This window comes from Rhinolophus sinicus, chromosome 1 (assembly GCF_057876585.1).
Source record: "Rhinolophus sinicus isolate RSI-liver-muscle chromosome 1, RSI-T2T, whole genome shotgun sequence".
NCBI lineage: Eukaryota > Metazoa > Chordata > Mammalia > Chiroptera > Rhinolophidae > Rhinolophus > Rhinolophus sinicus.
Genome location: NC_142501.1, coordinates 78,690,700 through 78,709,006, shown reverse-complemented (window position 1 = coordinate 78,709,006; position 18,307 = coordinate 78,690,700). Strand labels below are relative to the sequence as shown.

The following is an 18,307-nucleotide window of genomic DNA, read 5'->3' as shown; positions in this document are numbered from 1 at the left end:
TTTCACAAAATCCAAGTTCAAGAAAGAGAATTAAAACCTGCAGAACACTTTTAGAGTAATGGAGACTAAGGAGACAGGATACCTAAATGCAATGTGTGTTCTTGGATTAGATCTTGGACTGGAAAATATAAAAGCTATGAAACATTTTAGAGATCACTGATGAAATCTGAGTATGATCTCTGGATAAAATAACAGGATATTACTGTCAGTTTTTATTTTGAGACTTGCACTATGGTTATTAAGAGAATGTCTTTGTTCTTAAGAAATAAACACTAAAGTATTTAGGTTTAAAGGGGGCATGTTATCTCCATCTTACTCTCAAATAATTCAGAAAAAAATGTGCACACACACCCACAGAAAAAGACAATGAAAAACAGTGAAGGCAAAATATAAACAATTGGTGAACAGGAGGAAACAGATTACAAAAAAACAAAACAAAAACAAATCAAGAACAGGGAAAAGGATGATATCGTTCACTACAAAGAAAAATAATGAAATACTCCCCTAGTTTTTCCAGTTGTTAAGTCTCATTCTGAGAGCCAATCAATTAAAGGGATGGCTAGGTCTTCTTCAGGAAGGACCCTGCAACACTCACAAGTTTTCACAGTATTGATTATTTTAACATTTCCCGAAAGAAACCTATGGCAATTACCACAGAAAATAAGCAGAATACATATACATCAACTAAGCTCTTGTCCCTACCTTCACTAAAGGGAAAAGAGGCCTTCTCTGTAAGCACCTGGTGGTTTAATCAGAGAGGCAAATTAAGAGAATGGGTAGTGGTGTACTGGTAAGACAGTTGTCTGCAAAAGAAAATCTCGGTTCATAGTGTTGATTTCTGTGATATAAATTCTCCCAACATGACCAATTGGAAGCTATCAACTGTTTAATAACTAGCTTTTAATTTTTTAAAATATACATACATATATTTTATATATATATATATATATATATATATATATATATATACACATACATATATATGTATATATATATGGTGCAAAAATAATTGTGGTTTAAAAGTTAAAAATAATTGCAAAAACCGTAATTACCTTTGCACCAAATATATATATATATATATATATATATACCGGTATATACATATTTATTGAGATATAATTTACATATAACATTATATTAGTTTCAGGTATGCAACATAACGATTCAATATTTGTATATATTACAGCATGATTACCATAATAACTCTAGTTATAGATCCCTCCTCATATATAGCTACGATATTTATTCTTGTGATGACTTTTAAGATCTACACTCAGCAATTTTCAAATATGCAATACAGTATTTTTAACTGCAGCCATGATGCTATATTGCATCCCCGTGACTTATTTTTTCTGTAACTGGAAATTTATACCTTTGACATCCTTTAGCCATCCCATTTCACCCAAACGCCACTCCTGCCTCTGTCAATTACCAATATCTGTTCTCTGTATCTATGAAAATGGGTTTTTTGTTTGTTTTCTAGCTTCCACACATAAATGAGATCATACAATATTTTTCCTTCTCTGAATTATTTCACTTAGCATAATGCCCTCAAGATCCATCCATCTTGTCACAAATAGCAAGATTTATTTTTTGTGGCTAAATATCTATATCTATATCTATATCTATATCTATATCATCTATATCTATATATATATACACACACATATATATGTATGTATGTATATATATACACATATATATTTATATATACATATATAATACGTATGGATAAAAATGTGGCATATATATATATATATATATATATATATATATATATATATGGATTTTGATATACAGGGAATAGGACTAGGGATAGTAGTGCTGTGAGTATTAGTACAAGGCCTAGGATGTCTTTGATGGTGTAGTAGGGGTGGAATGGGATTATATCTATATCCGATGGGATCCCAGTTGGGTAGTTTGACTCTGTTTCGTGGAGGAAGAGTAGGTGAACTATAACTATAGCTGAGATGATGAAGGGTAGTAGGGAATGTAAGGCAAAAAAATCGAGTAAGTGTGGCTTTGTCAACTGAGAATCCTCCTCAGACTCACTCCACTAGGGTTGTTCCGATATATGGGATAGCTGGAGGAGGTTTGTGATGACCGTTGCCCCTCAGAAGAATATGTGGCCTCATGGAAGTACGTAGCCCATAAATGTGGCTATGACGGTGAAGAGGAGGACAATTCCAATGTTTCATGTTTCTGAAAATGTATAGGAGCTGTAGGAGATTCCTCGTCCTATATGTAGGAATAAGCAGATAAAAAATATGGAAGCTCCGTTGGCATGGAGGTAGCGTAGAACTCAGCCGTAGTTGACGTCTCAGCAAATATGGGTTACAGAGTAGAAGGCTGTGGCGGTGTCTGATGTGTGGTGTATGGCTAGGAAAAGGCCTGTGAGGATCTGTACAGCTAGGTATACTCCTAGCAGGGATCCGAAGTTTCATCAGGAGGAGATACCTGATGGGCTGACAGGTCAATGAATGAGTCGTTGATGATTTTGAATAGTGGGTGGGATTTGAGAATGTTGGTCATTGCTGTTCTTATAGTTGAAATACAGCGGTGATTTTTCATGTCATTGGTGGTGGTTAGATTCCATGTGAGAATAGTGATGACATGTATTCATTTTAAGTACTATTTTTGTTGTTAGTTTTGTTGGGTTTTCTTCTAAGCTGTCGCCTATTTACGGAGGGGTTGGGTTGATTGTGAGTGGTGGTGTTGGGTCTGGTATTGTAATAAGTTTTGGCTGGTCTTTTTTAGGGTTGATGGTGTTTTTGATATATAGGAATATATATGCCACATCTTTATCCATACATCCATTGATGGACACTTAGGTTGTTTCCATATCTTGGCAATTGTAAATAATACTGCAATGGTTGTGGTGCTGGGTAAATCTTTTCAAGTTATTGTTTTCTTTGGATAAATACCCAGAGGTGGAATTGCTGGATCATATGGTAGTTCTACTTTTAATTTATTAAGAAAACTCCATACTGTTTTCCACAATGTCTACACTAATTTAGATTTCCACCAACAGTGCACAAGGGTTCCCTTTTCTCCACATCTTCACCGACATTTATTTCTTGTCTTTTTTATAATAGCCATTGTAACAGGTATGAAATAATATATCATTGTGGTTTTGATTTACATTTCCTGAGGATTGGTGATGTTGAAGTGTCTTTTCTTGTACCCATTGGCCATCTGTTTGCTTCTTTAGAAAAATATCTATTCAGATCTTCTTCCCTTTTTTAACTGGATTGTTAGTTTTCTGTTGTTGTTTTTTTTTTTCTTTTCCCCAATGCTGCAGTGTTGTGATTAATATAAGTCTGTAGTATAATTTGAAGACAGAAAGTGTGGTACCTCTTTGTTCTTCTTTTTCAGGATTGTTTTGGCTATTTGTGGCCTTTTGTGGTTCCACACAAATTTAAGGATTTTGTTCTATTTCTTTGAAAAATATCTTGGAATTTTGATGGAGGTTCCATTAAATCTGTATATTTCTTTAGGTAATATGGTCATTTTAACTATGACAATTTTTCCAATCCGTATACACGAAATATCTTTACATTTATTTGTGTCTTCTTCAATTTCTTTTCTGTGTTGCAGTTTTCAGTGCATAGGTCCTTCACTTTCTGTGTTAACTTTATTACTAGTTATTTTATCCTTTTTGTTGTACTTACAAATGGCATTGTTTTCTTCATTTCTTTTTCTGATAGTTCATTGTTAATATATAGGAACACAATGGAGTTTTATATACTGATTTTTGTATCCTGCAACTTTACTGTGTTTGCTTCTTGTTTCTAAGAGTCTTTTGGTGGTGCCTTCAAGAATTTCTCTATATGTATATTCATGTCATCTGCAAATAGTGACAGTTTTACTTCTTCATTCCCAGTTTGAATGCCTGTTATTTCTTTCTCTTTCCTGATTGCTCAGGCTAGGACTTCCAGTAATGCTGAATAAAAGTGGTGAAGTGGGTCCTTATCTTAGAGGGAAAGCTTTCAGTTTTTCATCATTAAGTATAATAGCTGAAGGTTTGTCATATAAAGCCTTTATTATGTTGAGGTCTTTTCCTCCTATACCTATTATTTTAATCATAAATCAATGTTAGATCTGTCAAATGCCTTTTCTGCAACCATTGATACAACCATATGATTTGTATCTTTTATTTTGTTAATGTAGTGTGTCGTGCTGATTGATTTGTGTATGTTGAACTATCCTTACGTCCCTGAAATGAACCCCATTTGATCATGACATATTTATTATCTTTTTAATGTGTAATATGTTTGATTTGCTAATATTTTGTTTAGGATTTTTGCATTTGTATTCATCAGAGATATTGGCCTGTAATTTTATTTGTGTGTGTGTGTTGTCCTTGCCTGGTTTTGGTATCAGGGTAATGTTGGCCTCATAAAATGAGTTAGAAAGAATTCCCTCTTCTTCAATTTTTGGAAGAGTTTCAGAAAGGCAGGTGTTAAATCTTATTTAAATGTTTGGTAGAATTGGTAGAATTCCCCAGTGAAGCCACCTGATTCTGTCTGGTTCTGGACTTTTCTTTCTTTTAGGGGTGTGTGTAGAGGGGGAAAGGGGTTTCAAAAGGTAAATGCAAACCCATTAAGCAGTCACTCTGTTTTCCTCCCTTTCCCCAGTGCCTGGAAACCACTAATCTGCTTTCTGTCTCTATGGATTTACCTATTCTGGATAGTTCATATAAATGGAATAATATAATATGTGGCCTTTTGTGTCTGGTATCTTTCACATACTATTTCATTTTCAGTGTTCATCCATGTTATAACCTAATTAGTACTCCATTTCTTTTTACGACTGGGTAATACACCAAATTTTGTTTATCCATTCATCAGTTGATTGACATTTGAGTTGTTTCTAACTTTTGATGATTGTAAATAGTGCTGCTATGAACATTTGTGTACAAGTTTTTGCCTGAATATCTGTTTTCAGTGTTTTCCAATGTATGCCTAGGAGTGGAATTGCTGGATCATATGATAATTCTATATTTAATTTTCTTGATAACTACAAGCTGTTTTCCACAGTGACTGCAGTATTTTGCATTGGGATAGGGGAGGTGTTTTCTGTTTACTATTTCAATTTCCTTACTCTTGATTAGTCTATTTAGGTTTTTGATTCTTCATGGTTCCGTCTAGAAAGATGATATATTTCTACAAATTTGTCCATTTCTTCTAGGTTATCGAATTTGGTTGCATATCGCCTGTCATAGTATTCTTGTACAGTCCTTTGTATTTCTGTGGTGTTCATTGTAACTTCTCTTTCATTTCTGATTTTATTTATCTTTTAAACAACTAGCTATTCAATTCATTAACTTTTTTTATTGTTTTTTTGTTCTCTATCCTGTTTAAGTCTTTTCTAATTTATATTATATCTTTCCTTCTACTGACTTTGGACTTTATTTGTTATTCTTCTTCTGATTTTTTAAGGAGAAAAGTTAAATTGTTTATTTGAAAGTTTTCTTGTTTTTGAGGTAGTCTTCTTATGCTATACTCTTCCCTCTTAGTATTTCTTTGGCTGCATCCCCCAAAATTTTGGTATGTCGTATTGTCATTTTCATGTGTCTCTATGTATCTTTTGATCTTTTCTTTCTTCTTTGACCCAATAATAGTTTGGTAACATGTTGTTTAATCTCCACATTTTTGTGGGTTTTTTCAGCTTTCTTCTTGTGATTAATTTCCAGTTTCATACCAGCTTGGTCAAAAAATGTGATTGGTATTCGTTGTTCTTAAATTTATCAATACAAGTTTTGTGCTCCAACATATGATCTGTCCTTGAGAATGTTCCATGTGCACTTGAGAAGAATATAATTTCTGTCATTTTGAGGTGGAAAGCTCTGTAAATATCAATTATGTTCATTTAATCTAATGTGTCATTTAAAGTTGATATTTCCTTATTGACAATGTTGGAGAGAACTATCCATTGTTGTCAATGGAGTATTGTTGTCAATGGAGTATTTAGGTCCCCTATTATAAATATATTTTTTGTCCATTTCTCTCTTTAGGTCTGTTAGTAATTGCTTTATATATTTTAGTGCTCTCAGATTGTGTGCATATATACTGGTATAATATATGTTTCTGATGAATTGCCCCCTTTATCATTATACAATGTCCATCTTGGTAGTTACCTTTTCTATCTTGAAATCAATTTTATCTGATACACACACAGCTACACCCACTTTTCTCTGGATGCCATTGGCTTGCAGTACCATCTTCTATCCCTTCACTGTAAATCTATTTTTGTCTTTATAGCTGAGATGGGTCACCTCAAGGCACTATATAGTTGAGTCTTGTTTTTAAATCTATCCTATTCCTCTTTTCCTTTTGATCGGTGAGTTCAGTCCACTTACATTTAGGGTGATTATTGATATTTGAAGACTTACTATAGCCATATTATTTTTTGTTTTCTGGTCGCTCTGCATTTCCACTGTTTCTTTTCCCTTGTGTTTATTTCTGCTATTTTACTTTGGTCGTTTTCTATAATTTTTTTCCTGCTTCCTCCTTTTTTATGCTTCACTTCTCAGTTTTACATTTTTGTTTTGTTTTTTATATACTGTTTTGTTTTGTATATACTGTAGTCCTATTTCTTCTTATTGATTCTCTTCTCCATTTACCTATGCAGGTTCAGTCCTTTTATCCTTCCCTTTTATGTTTTAGTTATCACAACTTATCCCTTTTTATGCTGTGAGTTTATTTGCAAATTGCAGAGGCTATAGTCTTTTTGAAAATGCTTTTCCCCCTTTAAACTGTATGTTATAAGTAAGTGTTAAATACTCTATTCTGAAATAAAGTTGTAATTATCTTCTTCTCTCTGTCTGTTGGTCACCTTACAGTTTGTATCTTATTATTTTTCTTTCAGGTAGAAGAGCTCCTTTTAACATTTCTTGTTATTCAGGATTTGTGGTAGTAAATTTGCTTATCTCTTCTTTGTCTGGAGAATCCTTTTATTTCTCATTCATATCTAAAGGATAAGTTTCTTGAATATATTATTCTTTCCTGGTGATTTCTTTCTTTCAATATTTTGAATATTTTATTGTACTCTCTAGACTCTCTACTGAGAAATTTGATGACAACTTAATGGGGTTTCCTTTATACATTATAGTCCCTGCCCCCCTCCCCCGCCTTGAGAATTCTTTCATTGTCATTAACTTTTGACAGTTTTAATATAATGAATCTTGGAAAAGGTCTTTTTTGCATTGAGATAATTAGTTGTTCTGTTAGCTTTCTGGATTTGAGGGTCCAGCTCTTTTCCATAGGTTTGGGATGTTCTCATAGATTATTTATTTGAACAGACTCTGTTCCCTTCTTCCTATCTTCTCCTTCTGATATACCCATTATTTTTCTATTGCTCTTTCTAACATAATCAGATAGTTCTCATAGAGTTCTTTCATTTTTTAACCCTCAATTCTCTCTCTTCTTCCACTTGATTCATGTCTAGATTTTTATCTTCAAGATCACTAATTATCTCTTCCATATTGTCTGATTTCCTGTGCTCTCTAACTCATTCTTCATCTCATTTATTGAGTTTTTCAGCTCTGGAATTTCTGTTTGGTGCTTATTTATAGTTTCAATCTCTTAGGTAAAGCACTCATTTTGTTAATTGATTTTATTCTTGAGCTCATTTAACTGTCTTCCTGAGTTTTCTTAGATCTTATTGAGTTTCTCAAAACTGCAATGTTGAATTCAGTGTCATTTAAATGACAGTGTTTCATATGTTTGAGTTTTTTCCTGTAAACTTTTAATTTCTTTCTGAGCTACCTTGTTACCTTGTTTATTCATAGTAATTGATGGATTATTTCTCTGCCTGGGCATTTGAGGTATTGAATGTTTCTTCTTAGGTACTATTTTGTTTTCAACAATTCAGCATGTTAATAAGTAGAGGTATTTCTTTTCTTTTCCAGTAGATGGTGCTATAGTGAAACTTTTTGTTTTCTCTTACCTGCACTACTGGGACTTCTATAATCTCAGTGGGGCAGTGTCACATGGGTTGTGGAAAATATCCCATAATTCTTTGAGGAGGTGGGCATCTATGACCAAGTTGCCTTGTCCTTAGGGTAACACCCCCATGGTGGACTGTGATGGCCAATAGGGCTCTGGGCCTGTGAATTCCCAGTGCTGTCTCCTTGTCACCAGAGGCTGCCAGCCACACTACTCTCTGAGGTGTCCCTGGGGGACATGGGTTTGCACGTCTATAGCTTTATTTTTTTTCCTTCCTGATGGTAGCTGCTAGACTGTGGCTGCAACACCTCTGGCCTGTATCTCTGCCCTTGTCACTGGGTTTGCTGCATTGTATACCAGCCACTTAGGCTGCAATGTTACTTTTGCCCTTCCAGCCCTGTCCAGGCTCCTGAGTGAGGGTGGCAACCCTACACTTCCACTGCTACTGTGTCAGCTGGAGCTGGGTATGTTACAGAGTGGTGAGGGGAGGAGGGTTCCTATGTCTGTGGCTCACCCCGAACCCCCCCCCCCCCCCCCGGTAATGGCAGATACCAGACTGCAGCTGTCACGCCTCTACACTGCATCTCCAACCCTGTCACCGGGTTCAGCTGTAAGGTATCCACTAAGGCTGGAATGCGGCCTCTGCTCTTTCAGCCCTCTTCAGGCTTCTGAGCAATGGTTGCAACCTGACATCTCCACTGCTGCTGTGTCTGCTGGAGCTGCAGCGAGTGTGGGACTGTATCTGTGGTTCTTACATCCGTCTTTCTCCCATCCTGCCTGCCCTGCTCATTCCAATAAGCCCACCTTCAGATATCTCAAAGCATGGATCTCTCAAACATGTTTGTGTGTTAGGCATGGAAGCCTTTGTTGAATTATAGTTGTTCAACTTGTTGTAACCTTAAAGGGAGAAAGCAATCGGTCTCACTCTGCTACAATACTAACCTTTTTGTAGTTTTTTTTTGAGGTTCTTTATTTAACATCTTTCTTGTTTCTTGCAATAGGCATTTATTGCTATTAACTTTCCTCTTAGAACTGTTTCTGCTGTTTCTATTTTCATTTGTCTTAGGTTTTTTGGGGTTCTTTTTTGTATTTTTATTTTGGTTTCTCCACTGATCTATTGGTTGTTCAGTAGCATGTTGTTTAATCTCCACATATTTGTGAACTTTCCAGTTTTTTTCTTATAATTGATTTCTAGTTTCATACCATTGTGGTCAGAAAAGATACTTGATATGATTTCAATCTTAAATTTATTAAAACTTGTTTTGTGGCCTAACATATGATTATCCTTGAGAAGAATGTGTATTCTACTGCTTTCGGATAGAACATTCTATATATGTCTGTTTATGTCTACCTGATTTAATGTGTCATTTAATCCTGATGTTTCCTTATTAATTTGATGTCTGGACGACCCATTCATTAATGTAATTGTAGTATTAACATTTCCTACTATTATTGTAGTATTATCTTTTTCTCCCTTTAAGTCAGTTTGTATTTGCTTTACATATTTATGTGCTTCTATGTTATGTATATAAATATAAATATATAAATATCATGTTGTTGGAGTTACCCATTTATCGTTATATAGTGTCCTTCTTTGTCTCTTATTACAGTCTTTGTCTTAAAGTCTATTTTATGTGATAGCAGTGTAGCTATTCCAGCTTTCTTTTGGCTTCCATTTCATGAATACCTTTTCCATTCCTTCACTTTCAGTCTGTGTGTTCCCTCATCTCTAAAGAGATTCTCTTCTGGCACCATATAGATGGGTCTTTTTATTATCCATTGTTTCTGTCTTTTGATTGGATAATTTAGTCAATTTATAGCTAAAGTAATTATTGATAGGAATGTACTTACTGCCATGCCATTAATTGTTCTCCGGCTTTTCTCTCTCTCTCTCTTTATCTTCGCTTGTTCTCTTCCTTTGATATATAAGGAAATACAGATGCCATCATGGCTCCCTATTAGAGTAGGGCAAATGAAAACCAAGTTCCTCTCACAAGAGATGCAGCTACAGACCTTCACTGTGGCTATTTCCTTTATCTCAGTGCCTAGTACCTATTGAAACAGTTGTACTAAGTAAACAGGGAACTGTCTCGATAATTTACTGAACTGTGGATTAGGAGCTATTATGATAGCAAAATCCAAGTGAATAGCCCTAAAATGCATAAGTTCTCCTTGCCAAATAGTGAGTAAAACTTAGTACCATATTCCAGGTGTAATGGCAGAAATTTATGCCACCCTCCAGGGTGATAATATTAAAGTATTCATGGGTGCTCGTCCCTGTCATATCCCTTTTAATTTACCAGTATAAATCCTGCAAAACCAAAAGTATAATTGTGGTAATGGTGGATATATTAGATATCTATTGCTACAAAACAAATTATCACAAACTTAGTGACTGAAAACAACACACATTTATTATCCACAGTTTTTGTATGTTAGAAATCTGGACACAGTTTAGCTAGGTCTCAGGAGGCTACAATCCACATGTAGGCTGGGACTGAGGTTTCATCAGAGGGCCAACTGTGGAAACATTTGCTCTGAACTGCTTCAAATTGTTGGCACAATTCATTTCCTATGTTTACATGACTGAGGTTTCAGTTTCTTGCTGGAGAATGCTTTTGCACAAAGAGGTTACCCATAATTCCTTGCCACGTGAGATTTTCTAACATAGCTTTGACCTCATGGCAATTTGCTTCTTCAAGCCAATAAGAGGGAATCTCTTGCACCGCAGCTAGTAACATGGAGTTCATATATATTATAACCTAATTACAGTAGTGATATCTAAATACTATTGCCATATTAATTAGAAGCAAGGGAAGAGATTATACAAAAACATGAAAATCAGAAAGCAGGAATCATTGTAATTTACCTTAGTATCTGTACACTACAGTGGACTTCTATAAACTTCCTTAATCACAGCTGTTGTCATACTAGATGTGGTATATTTATCTGACATAGAGGGATATTTCATAATAATAAAGTTTTTTTTCCTCTCAAGAGGATATAACAGTGCTATATCTTCATGTGTCTGATAACATAGCTTCAAATTGGAGACTATCCAAATTCTTATAAACAACAGAATGGATTAAAAAAAAAAAATCATGGCATAGTCACAGTATGGAATATTGCAATGCATTAAAGTTTGAACAACCTCCAATATGTTATACTTCAAAAAAGTTTTTAAAAAACCTATCTAAAATAGGTATGCATACATATTTTTACAGAAATGAGAGAACAAAAATACTGACTTCATTTAAAACAGATATCCAGATAAAAATTTTATGTAGTTTATTTTTATTGCTAAAAATATAAACTTGCTAAAAAAAACTGTCATAAATATCTGTCTTTTGTGACACCAAATAGCTTTGAAATAACAGCTAAAAGGTTCACAAAGAAAAAGGGCAATTTAACATTGAATTATTATCAAAACTTTAACATACTTCTCAAACTTTTGGTTTAACAAAAAGAAAAAAGACATTTTTCATATAATGTCACACAAAACAAAAAATACACACAGAAAGTAGATAAAACATTGCAGAGAGTATAATAATTATAAAACAAAATTTCCTGTCAAAAAATAATCTTTAACTATAAATTAGAAATATTATGTTGTTTCTTCTATTTCCATGAATGCCATTGGAATTTTGATAGGGATAACATTGAATCTACAGATTGCTTTGGGTTGTACAGACATTTTTACATAATTAATTATTCCATAAGTCAGGAATACCTTTCCATTTATTTGTGTCTTTTTCAATTTCTTTCAATGCCTTACAGGTTTTTGTTTTGTTTTGTTTTGTTTCATCACTTTAAATATACTGTGCCACTCACTTCTGGCCTGCAAAGTTTCTGCTGAAAAATCTGCTGGTGGTTCCCTTGTACATCAGTTCTGTTTCTCTTGCTGCTTTTAAGATTTTCTCCTTGTCTTTAACTTTTAACACTTTAATTTAATGTGTCTTTTTGGTTCATCTTATTTGGAGCTCTCTGGGCTTCCTGGATCTGGATTTCTGCTCCCTTCGTTCAGGATAGTTTTCAGTCATTATTTTTTCAAATAAATTTTCTGCCACTTTCTCTGTCTCTTCTTCCTCAGGGACCCCTATAATGCAAATGTTGTTTCACTTGCTGTTGTCTCATCAGTCCCTTAAACTACCTTCACTCTTGTTCATTGATTCTTTTGCTTCGTCTAGTCTGCTGTTAACTCCACTGTTGTATTCTTCAGCTCTGTTTGGTACTTTGAAAATCTCACTTCATTCATCCATTCTTCTGCAGAGCATAGTAAACATCTTTATGACCATTACTTTGAACTCTTTATCATGTACATCACTTTATCTCCACTTCATAAGGTATTTTTCTAAAGTATTATCTTGTTCTTTCATTTGGAACATATTCCTCTGTTTCTTCCTTTTTTTCCTTCTCTGTGTAGTTTTCATACATTAGATAAAATAGGTGTCTCTCCTAGTCGGGAAGGTGTGACCTCATGTAGGAGATGAAAATTGTCATTCAACCCTGCCCTAACTCTTGGTTGTTTCTTAAACCTTTGTGATTGTTGAGGCAGCCTATTTTATTTTCAGTGGCTTCCCAGAGTTGAGGTTATGCCACGACCTGTCAGTGTCTGAAATAGGAGGTTCTCACTCAGCAACTCGATTATATTTTCAAACTTTTTACTATAAATGAATATTGGTTTTATTTAAAAACAGTATTTATTATTTTGAAAATATTCTTCCAATACACCAAATAAAACAACAGACTTTCAGTTTTTACTACAATTGGAAAGATACTCACATGCTTTTTTTTTTTGCCATCTTAATTTCAGACTGAAAACATTCATTCTGTTGATGTAGAAATAATTTACAGGACTGTTATAAATGATTGCACAGCACCTAATTTTTTTTAATTGACATTAATTTTGTATAAAGCAAAATCAACAACAAAAAAGTACAAATTAGGTTGTATTAGAAAGCAATAAAATGATTGGATGTTGAATAATAAGAATGCAGACATTTCAAAATCATATCATGAAACAGCAAGCCTTATTGAATTGAAAATGTTGTCTTTCAGTAGGTAATTTATGAAAGATTATAAAAGACCTTATTTGCCCAATTAATAATCTTTCCTGTTCAAGATACATCAGTATCTTCAACAAATTATTATTTAGGTAGTCTGATAATTTTTTTAAAAAAGATCCTCATCATCTATTTGTTTAGTAACTATACTCACCTGAGAAATTGCTCATAGAATACTTTTAGAGTATTTAGTTATAAATTATAAAATTAGAGTGAGCTGCTGAATTTCACTTCAGATATAAAACTGTCAGGTCAACAGGCTTAAATTTATACTTTTATGCTTCCTCGGGGAACAGAAATAAAAATATCAAAAGTTAGCATTCTCTTCTCTTTTACATAGCTTGAATAGCTGTTAGAATGGAGTTCCCTCTGACACACTGATTATTTAGAGAAAATGATCTGATATCTTTAGCTGCTCAAAACCTAACTGATTAGCTTTTTCTCTTGTTTCAAACACCTCACATTCAAAGATATGACACCAATAATGTTAGTTAAATCAATTTCAAAAACTTCAAAAGAAAAAATCTGTACTTCAAGAAATACTTATTTTGAAGTAGATCATACTTACAAGTCAAAATAATAATACCACTAATAGCTAATATTTGATTGCCTACATCTCTTAAACATGATTGTAAGTCTCACTATTATTACCGCTTTACCCCTTACCAAACAGAGAAGGAGAGGGAGAAGGAGAAGAAATCAGGGACAGGAAAGTCATAGAACGTACCCACTGTCACAGCTTCAAACCTGAGCAGATTCACTTTAGAGCTAGGAATAAAAATGGGTCTCTTACAAGCAGACACAAAAATGGAAAGATAAAAACTGGGTGTAGAATAAGGTCTGTTGATCCTTTGTTTTTTTTTCGATTATATGGATTTTATACAGGAGAGCAATACTGATAGTGATAGATAGGTTTGCTGGTACCAGATTATGGTGAACTAATTATGGATTCTGGAGGATAAATGGGGACCATGGAAGGCTTTCCAGCAGAGGAATAGCAAAATCAAAGTGGTGCCTTAAGGAGAAAGTAGATTAATGGTTGATGTTAATTTAATTTTTAAACTGCTATTAAACTATAACCTTGGCACCACTTTAGATATGGAAGCATTGAGTTTGCTTTTGAAAAATAACATTACTCCATCGTTCTGCTCACGGATTTATAGTGAGTAACGGATCACTTTCTGGCTTCTGTTGAGTGTTTTATGAATAATCTGGGACTGTATAATTACTTGAATGAACTTCTGGGTAAGAAAGACAGAATGTAAATCCAAACTAATAATAATACACTGATAATATTTTTAATATCTGTTAATTTTTAAAAAGTTACATATCCTAAAACTCCCATCATTTTCCATTTCTATTGTCACCCACCTCATTCATGCTGCTATAACAGGCGATGCACTGTGCCCATACACCAGAACAGTGCTTCAGTTTCCCAAATGGTCTCTAAGCTTCAGCCTCCCTAATTCCAATTTACTATTTTTCTCTGCAACTGTAATTATGTGATTCTCCTCAAAATTTTTTTCAATGCCTCTCAATACTTACAAACAGAATTTTAGAATTCTTACACTAGTATTTAAGACTTTCTAAAAATCTAAAATGTTCCTCACCCTGTGTGTTTAATTTCTCTCCAATTACTATGTCATTGCTGCATTATTCAACAAGGACACGGTGATTAACCTGCTACCCCTCCTTGTGGAGAGGAAGCCTGAGATAAGGAAAATGGGATGCAATTTCGAAACAGATGTTAGATTCTCAGTCACTTAATCTCTTGAGCTGTGGCCATCTTCTTAAAACAGGTTTTTTCATACCTTGTTTACAAAGCTGTTATAAAGATTAAAATGACATAAAGTAATTAAATTCAAATGTACACAATAAATGCATAGTTCTAACAAACATTACTACGGTGTTCCAGGACCTGTACTAGGTAGTGTGACTATAATAAGAAATAGTCCAGAGATCAAGATATAAAAAAAATATGGACAAACATTGGAATTTGAGAGGGAATAATCATCATGACCATTTCCTTCCTAAACTCAGAATCAAGTAATATAGAAATGCAGAAAGAAGCCAATATATTAATTTTGTTACTAACAAAACAGAGAAGGTAGCTTAGCCTTAAAGTGCAAAGGCCAGTCCTGTAACATCCTCTAGAAAGGAGTAAACATTAGCATGCCATGCTTATCCCACCTGAAGGATATTTTGATTCTGGAAAGTAGACCACTTGCCTAAGAAAGCTGTCATTATTCTGAAGTGGACTGTTTAGTCCTAGTGGGTATCATGTACAATCTGGGTCTTTAGGAAGGGCTATTTCATTAGGTTGTGTTTAAATTCCAGACAAGTCCAGTAGAAACAGAAACAGTGGTAGGTATTTCACCACTGACCTAAGTAGTAAACTAATAAACCTGGCCTTATCATGATCTATCCTTTCCCTCGAGGAGAGAGTTAATTCCCAAGTATCATTTGCCTCTTTTCCATTTACTTCCAAACAACTATCTTTAAGTCCCTAAGACAGTCTGTTTCCTGATATTTATCCTCTGATGTGGATATTAATAAGATAAGTCTATCATTTGTTTTAGCCTTGCTGGCTTCCTTCATACATTTACCAAAAGTTCCTGAAATGCACCAGAAAATGTGGAGAATAATAATCTCATCCACTGTATGAATTGCCCCCAAATGCAGTTTTGGCCTGTTATGTCTTTCAGGGGTATAGACCAAATTTATTTGCTACATGTTTTTTTCCCAAGGACTTTCCCATTTTAATCTCTGGCTTCCATGAAAGCAATTGAATTAGATATTTTCCTTAAGTACCCTATATTTGTGTGATAACCATGTAACTTAGACAAGGTTTCAAAGAGGAACACATCTAAGAGTGAAACATGGCTGTATTAACAGTCATACAGAAATGACTAAGAGAAAACAGTCCCAAACTGGGATATATGATTACCCCACCTAAAATTGATCGTAAGTCTCTAAAGTCCTGTTTAGTGTTTATACAGACAAACTGAGTCAATACATGGTGCTGAAGCAAGACATTTCCATCCTTTTCCTCTTTATCCACTTGAATTATTATCCTTAGGATATACTAAACTGTTTATGGTGCATTGGAGGGCCTCCTAAGACTTCTACCTATATGGAGCTGACCAACTAGCTACCTAAATACTGGGCCCAAACATCTATTTCTTTACATGGTATATATCTAAAGTCTGTCCTAACTCCCCAGGGATTGAATACTTTTGGGTAGATGAGAGATGGGCATGACATGATTCAACCTCTGTCAATTTGTGTGTTGCTCTTATCTTATTTGTGTGTTATTCTATCATGCTTATCCATTTAAGCAGACTCTTAACAATTATCAGGCTAGGAGGACCTCACAAACCTACTTCCTCCACATTCAGATCCCAATTTTCCTCTTTGAACTAGATAGCCTCAGATATCACAGCATCTCAAATATTTTAATCTTAGGAAGAATAACTTTTATCTTGGAAAGTGTAACCCCAGTACCAATAAAGAAGCCTCATAGATTTTATTTGTTTGCCATTCCCTGAGTATACGATAGATACCCAGGCCTGGCAGAATGCCAGGACCATAGGACTTACTGGTTTGCTCCCTCATCATGTTTATCTGATATCCGAGTTGGACTTTTAACTGGTTCTAAAATCTGATTTCTCCTGAGTCTGAGAAAATTTATATTTACAGTAGATAATTCTATTGGCAATACTAATAGCTTTATAATGTGGATAACCCCAGTCATTTACTCCCATAATAGTGCTCTGACCCCATCCCATCATTCATGGCTACCTTCAGCTTCCCAAGACCTCTGAATTCCATCAACTTTATTCTATTTATTCCTTTCCCTTGGAAGGAATGCTCTTCTTTAGGGTTCATCTCATCTATATTCTTGCTTTCTATTTAGAAACTTGGGCATGCTAATATTCTTAATTTCTCTTTATTTATCAACCCATAAATTTATCATTCTAATATATATCTTCAAATTTAACCATATAGAGTTGGAAAACATTAATAATTTAAAATGTATGAGCTCTGCATTATCTGGGAGCATTTGTTTTGAGCAACAGATTGACAAGTTAGAATTGATTTAAATTACTTTCACTTTGGTCAACTACTGAAGCATGAACAAGACAGGCACATCATATACTATATAGTGTGAACATAACTCTGCTCAGTGTTTCCCCAGGTTCTTACTGAGATATGCACAAAGTTCAATGGTGAATGTAAGCTGCTCTGAGTAGACAGCCAGATCAGAAGTATCAAGATAAGCACAGGCCACAATGTTTTACACCGTTAGACGGGATGATGGGCCACTTAAGGGTTCTTTTTGCACCAGTTACAGCTCCTATGTTTCATTTCTAATGCACTATTAGGTTAATTCCCACCCTGGCCTTGAACTGCCACTCATTGTTAAAAAACACCTTACCTCTGCTGGATAGAGTTAGTCCATCTAGAGGAAATTCCCGCATTCCAATATCTAGCCCACAATTTATTTGTACTAATGGTGGCCTTGCCTGTTTCCCCTTTAGTTTTATATCATGCTTCTATAACTTCTCTTAGATTTCTAATTCCATACATTTTTTAAGCATTTTTTCCCAAGCAGCATCTGCATTTCAATAATTGAGTCACCTTGAAACTCACCCAATAATGCTTTTAGTATTTAAGCTGTCCAAATTGTATGTAATCATACTCTGTTGTCCCAAACTTCAAATAGTGGTTCCTTAGTTGGCTTTTTTATGACTCTTCTTTCTGTAACTTAACAAAGCATATATCAGACATGTTTGGATCTTAGTTTTCTCTGGGTTAATTTACCATAGGTTTCCCATGAGGTCTTCCCTTTCTTATTCTTTTGGATCTCTTTGAGTTACTGTTGACTTCTTTAATCTAGTAACCATTAAAACCCACTTCTTCCTGGCATTACTTTTTAAATTACATCTAGTATATGTTACAAAGAACGTGCCTTTCATTATTTTAAATATAGGATTGTTTGGCTCTACAACCTGAAATGTCCTATGAAGTTTATCTAATTTTTGTACATTTCTCAATTCTTCCTGAATGAATATTTTACTACTTCCAGAACAAAATATTTTTGTTTGTTTGTTTTTGTGTTTTGTTTTGTTTTGTTTTGTTTTAGTACCCTAGCCACCATCATCTTTCATTAAAATGAGCGGTCCTCAACTTAGGGAGATGACTGAAAATAGAAATTCAGGAGGCTCTTGTGATTGTCACATGACTGAGGAAACATTTGGCATTTGGGGTGAAATATCAAATACACTATCATAA

The 18,307-nt window shown here is 34.4% G+C and overlaps 1 long non-coding RNA gene across 1 annotated transcript in view; it reads right to left on the bottom strand.

Annotated features, from left to right (window-relative positions):
- Positions 1-16,824: 16,824 nt before the first annotated feature.
- The window catches only part of LOC148759097 (uncharacterized), a 159,324-nt gene continuing 157,841 nt past the window's right edge, over positions 16,825-18,307 (bottom strand). Inside the window, exon 6 of the long non-coding RNA XR_016021619.1 lies at positions 16,825-17,779. This is a non-coding gene — a long non-coding RNA (uncharacterized LOC148759097). The remainder of the gene's footprint in view (positions 17,780-18,307) is intronic.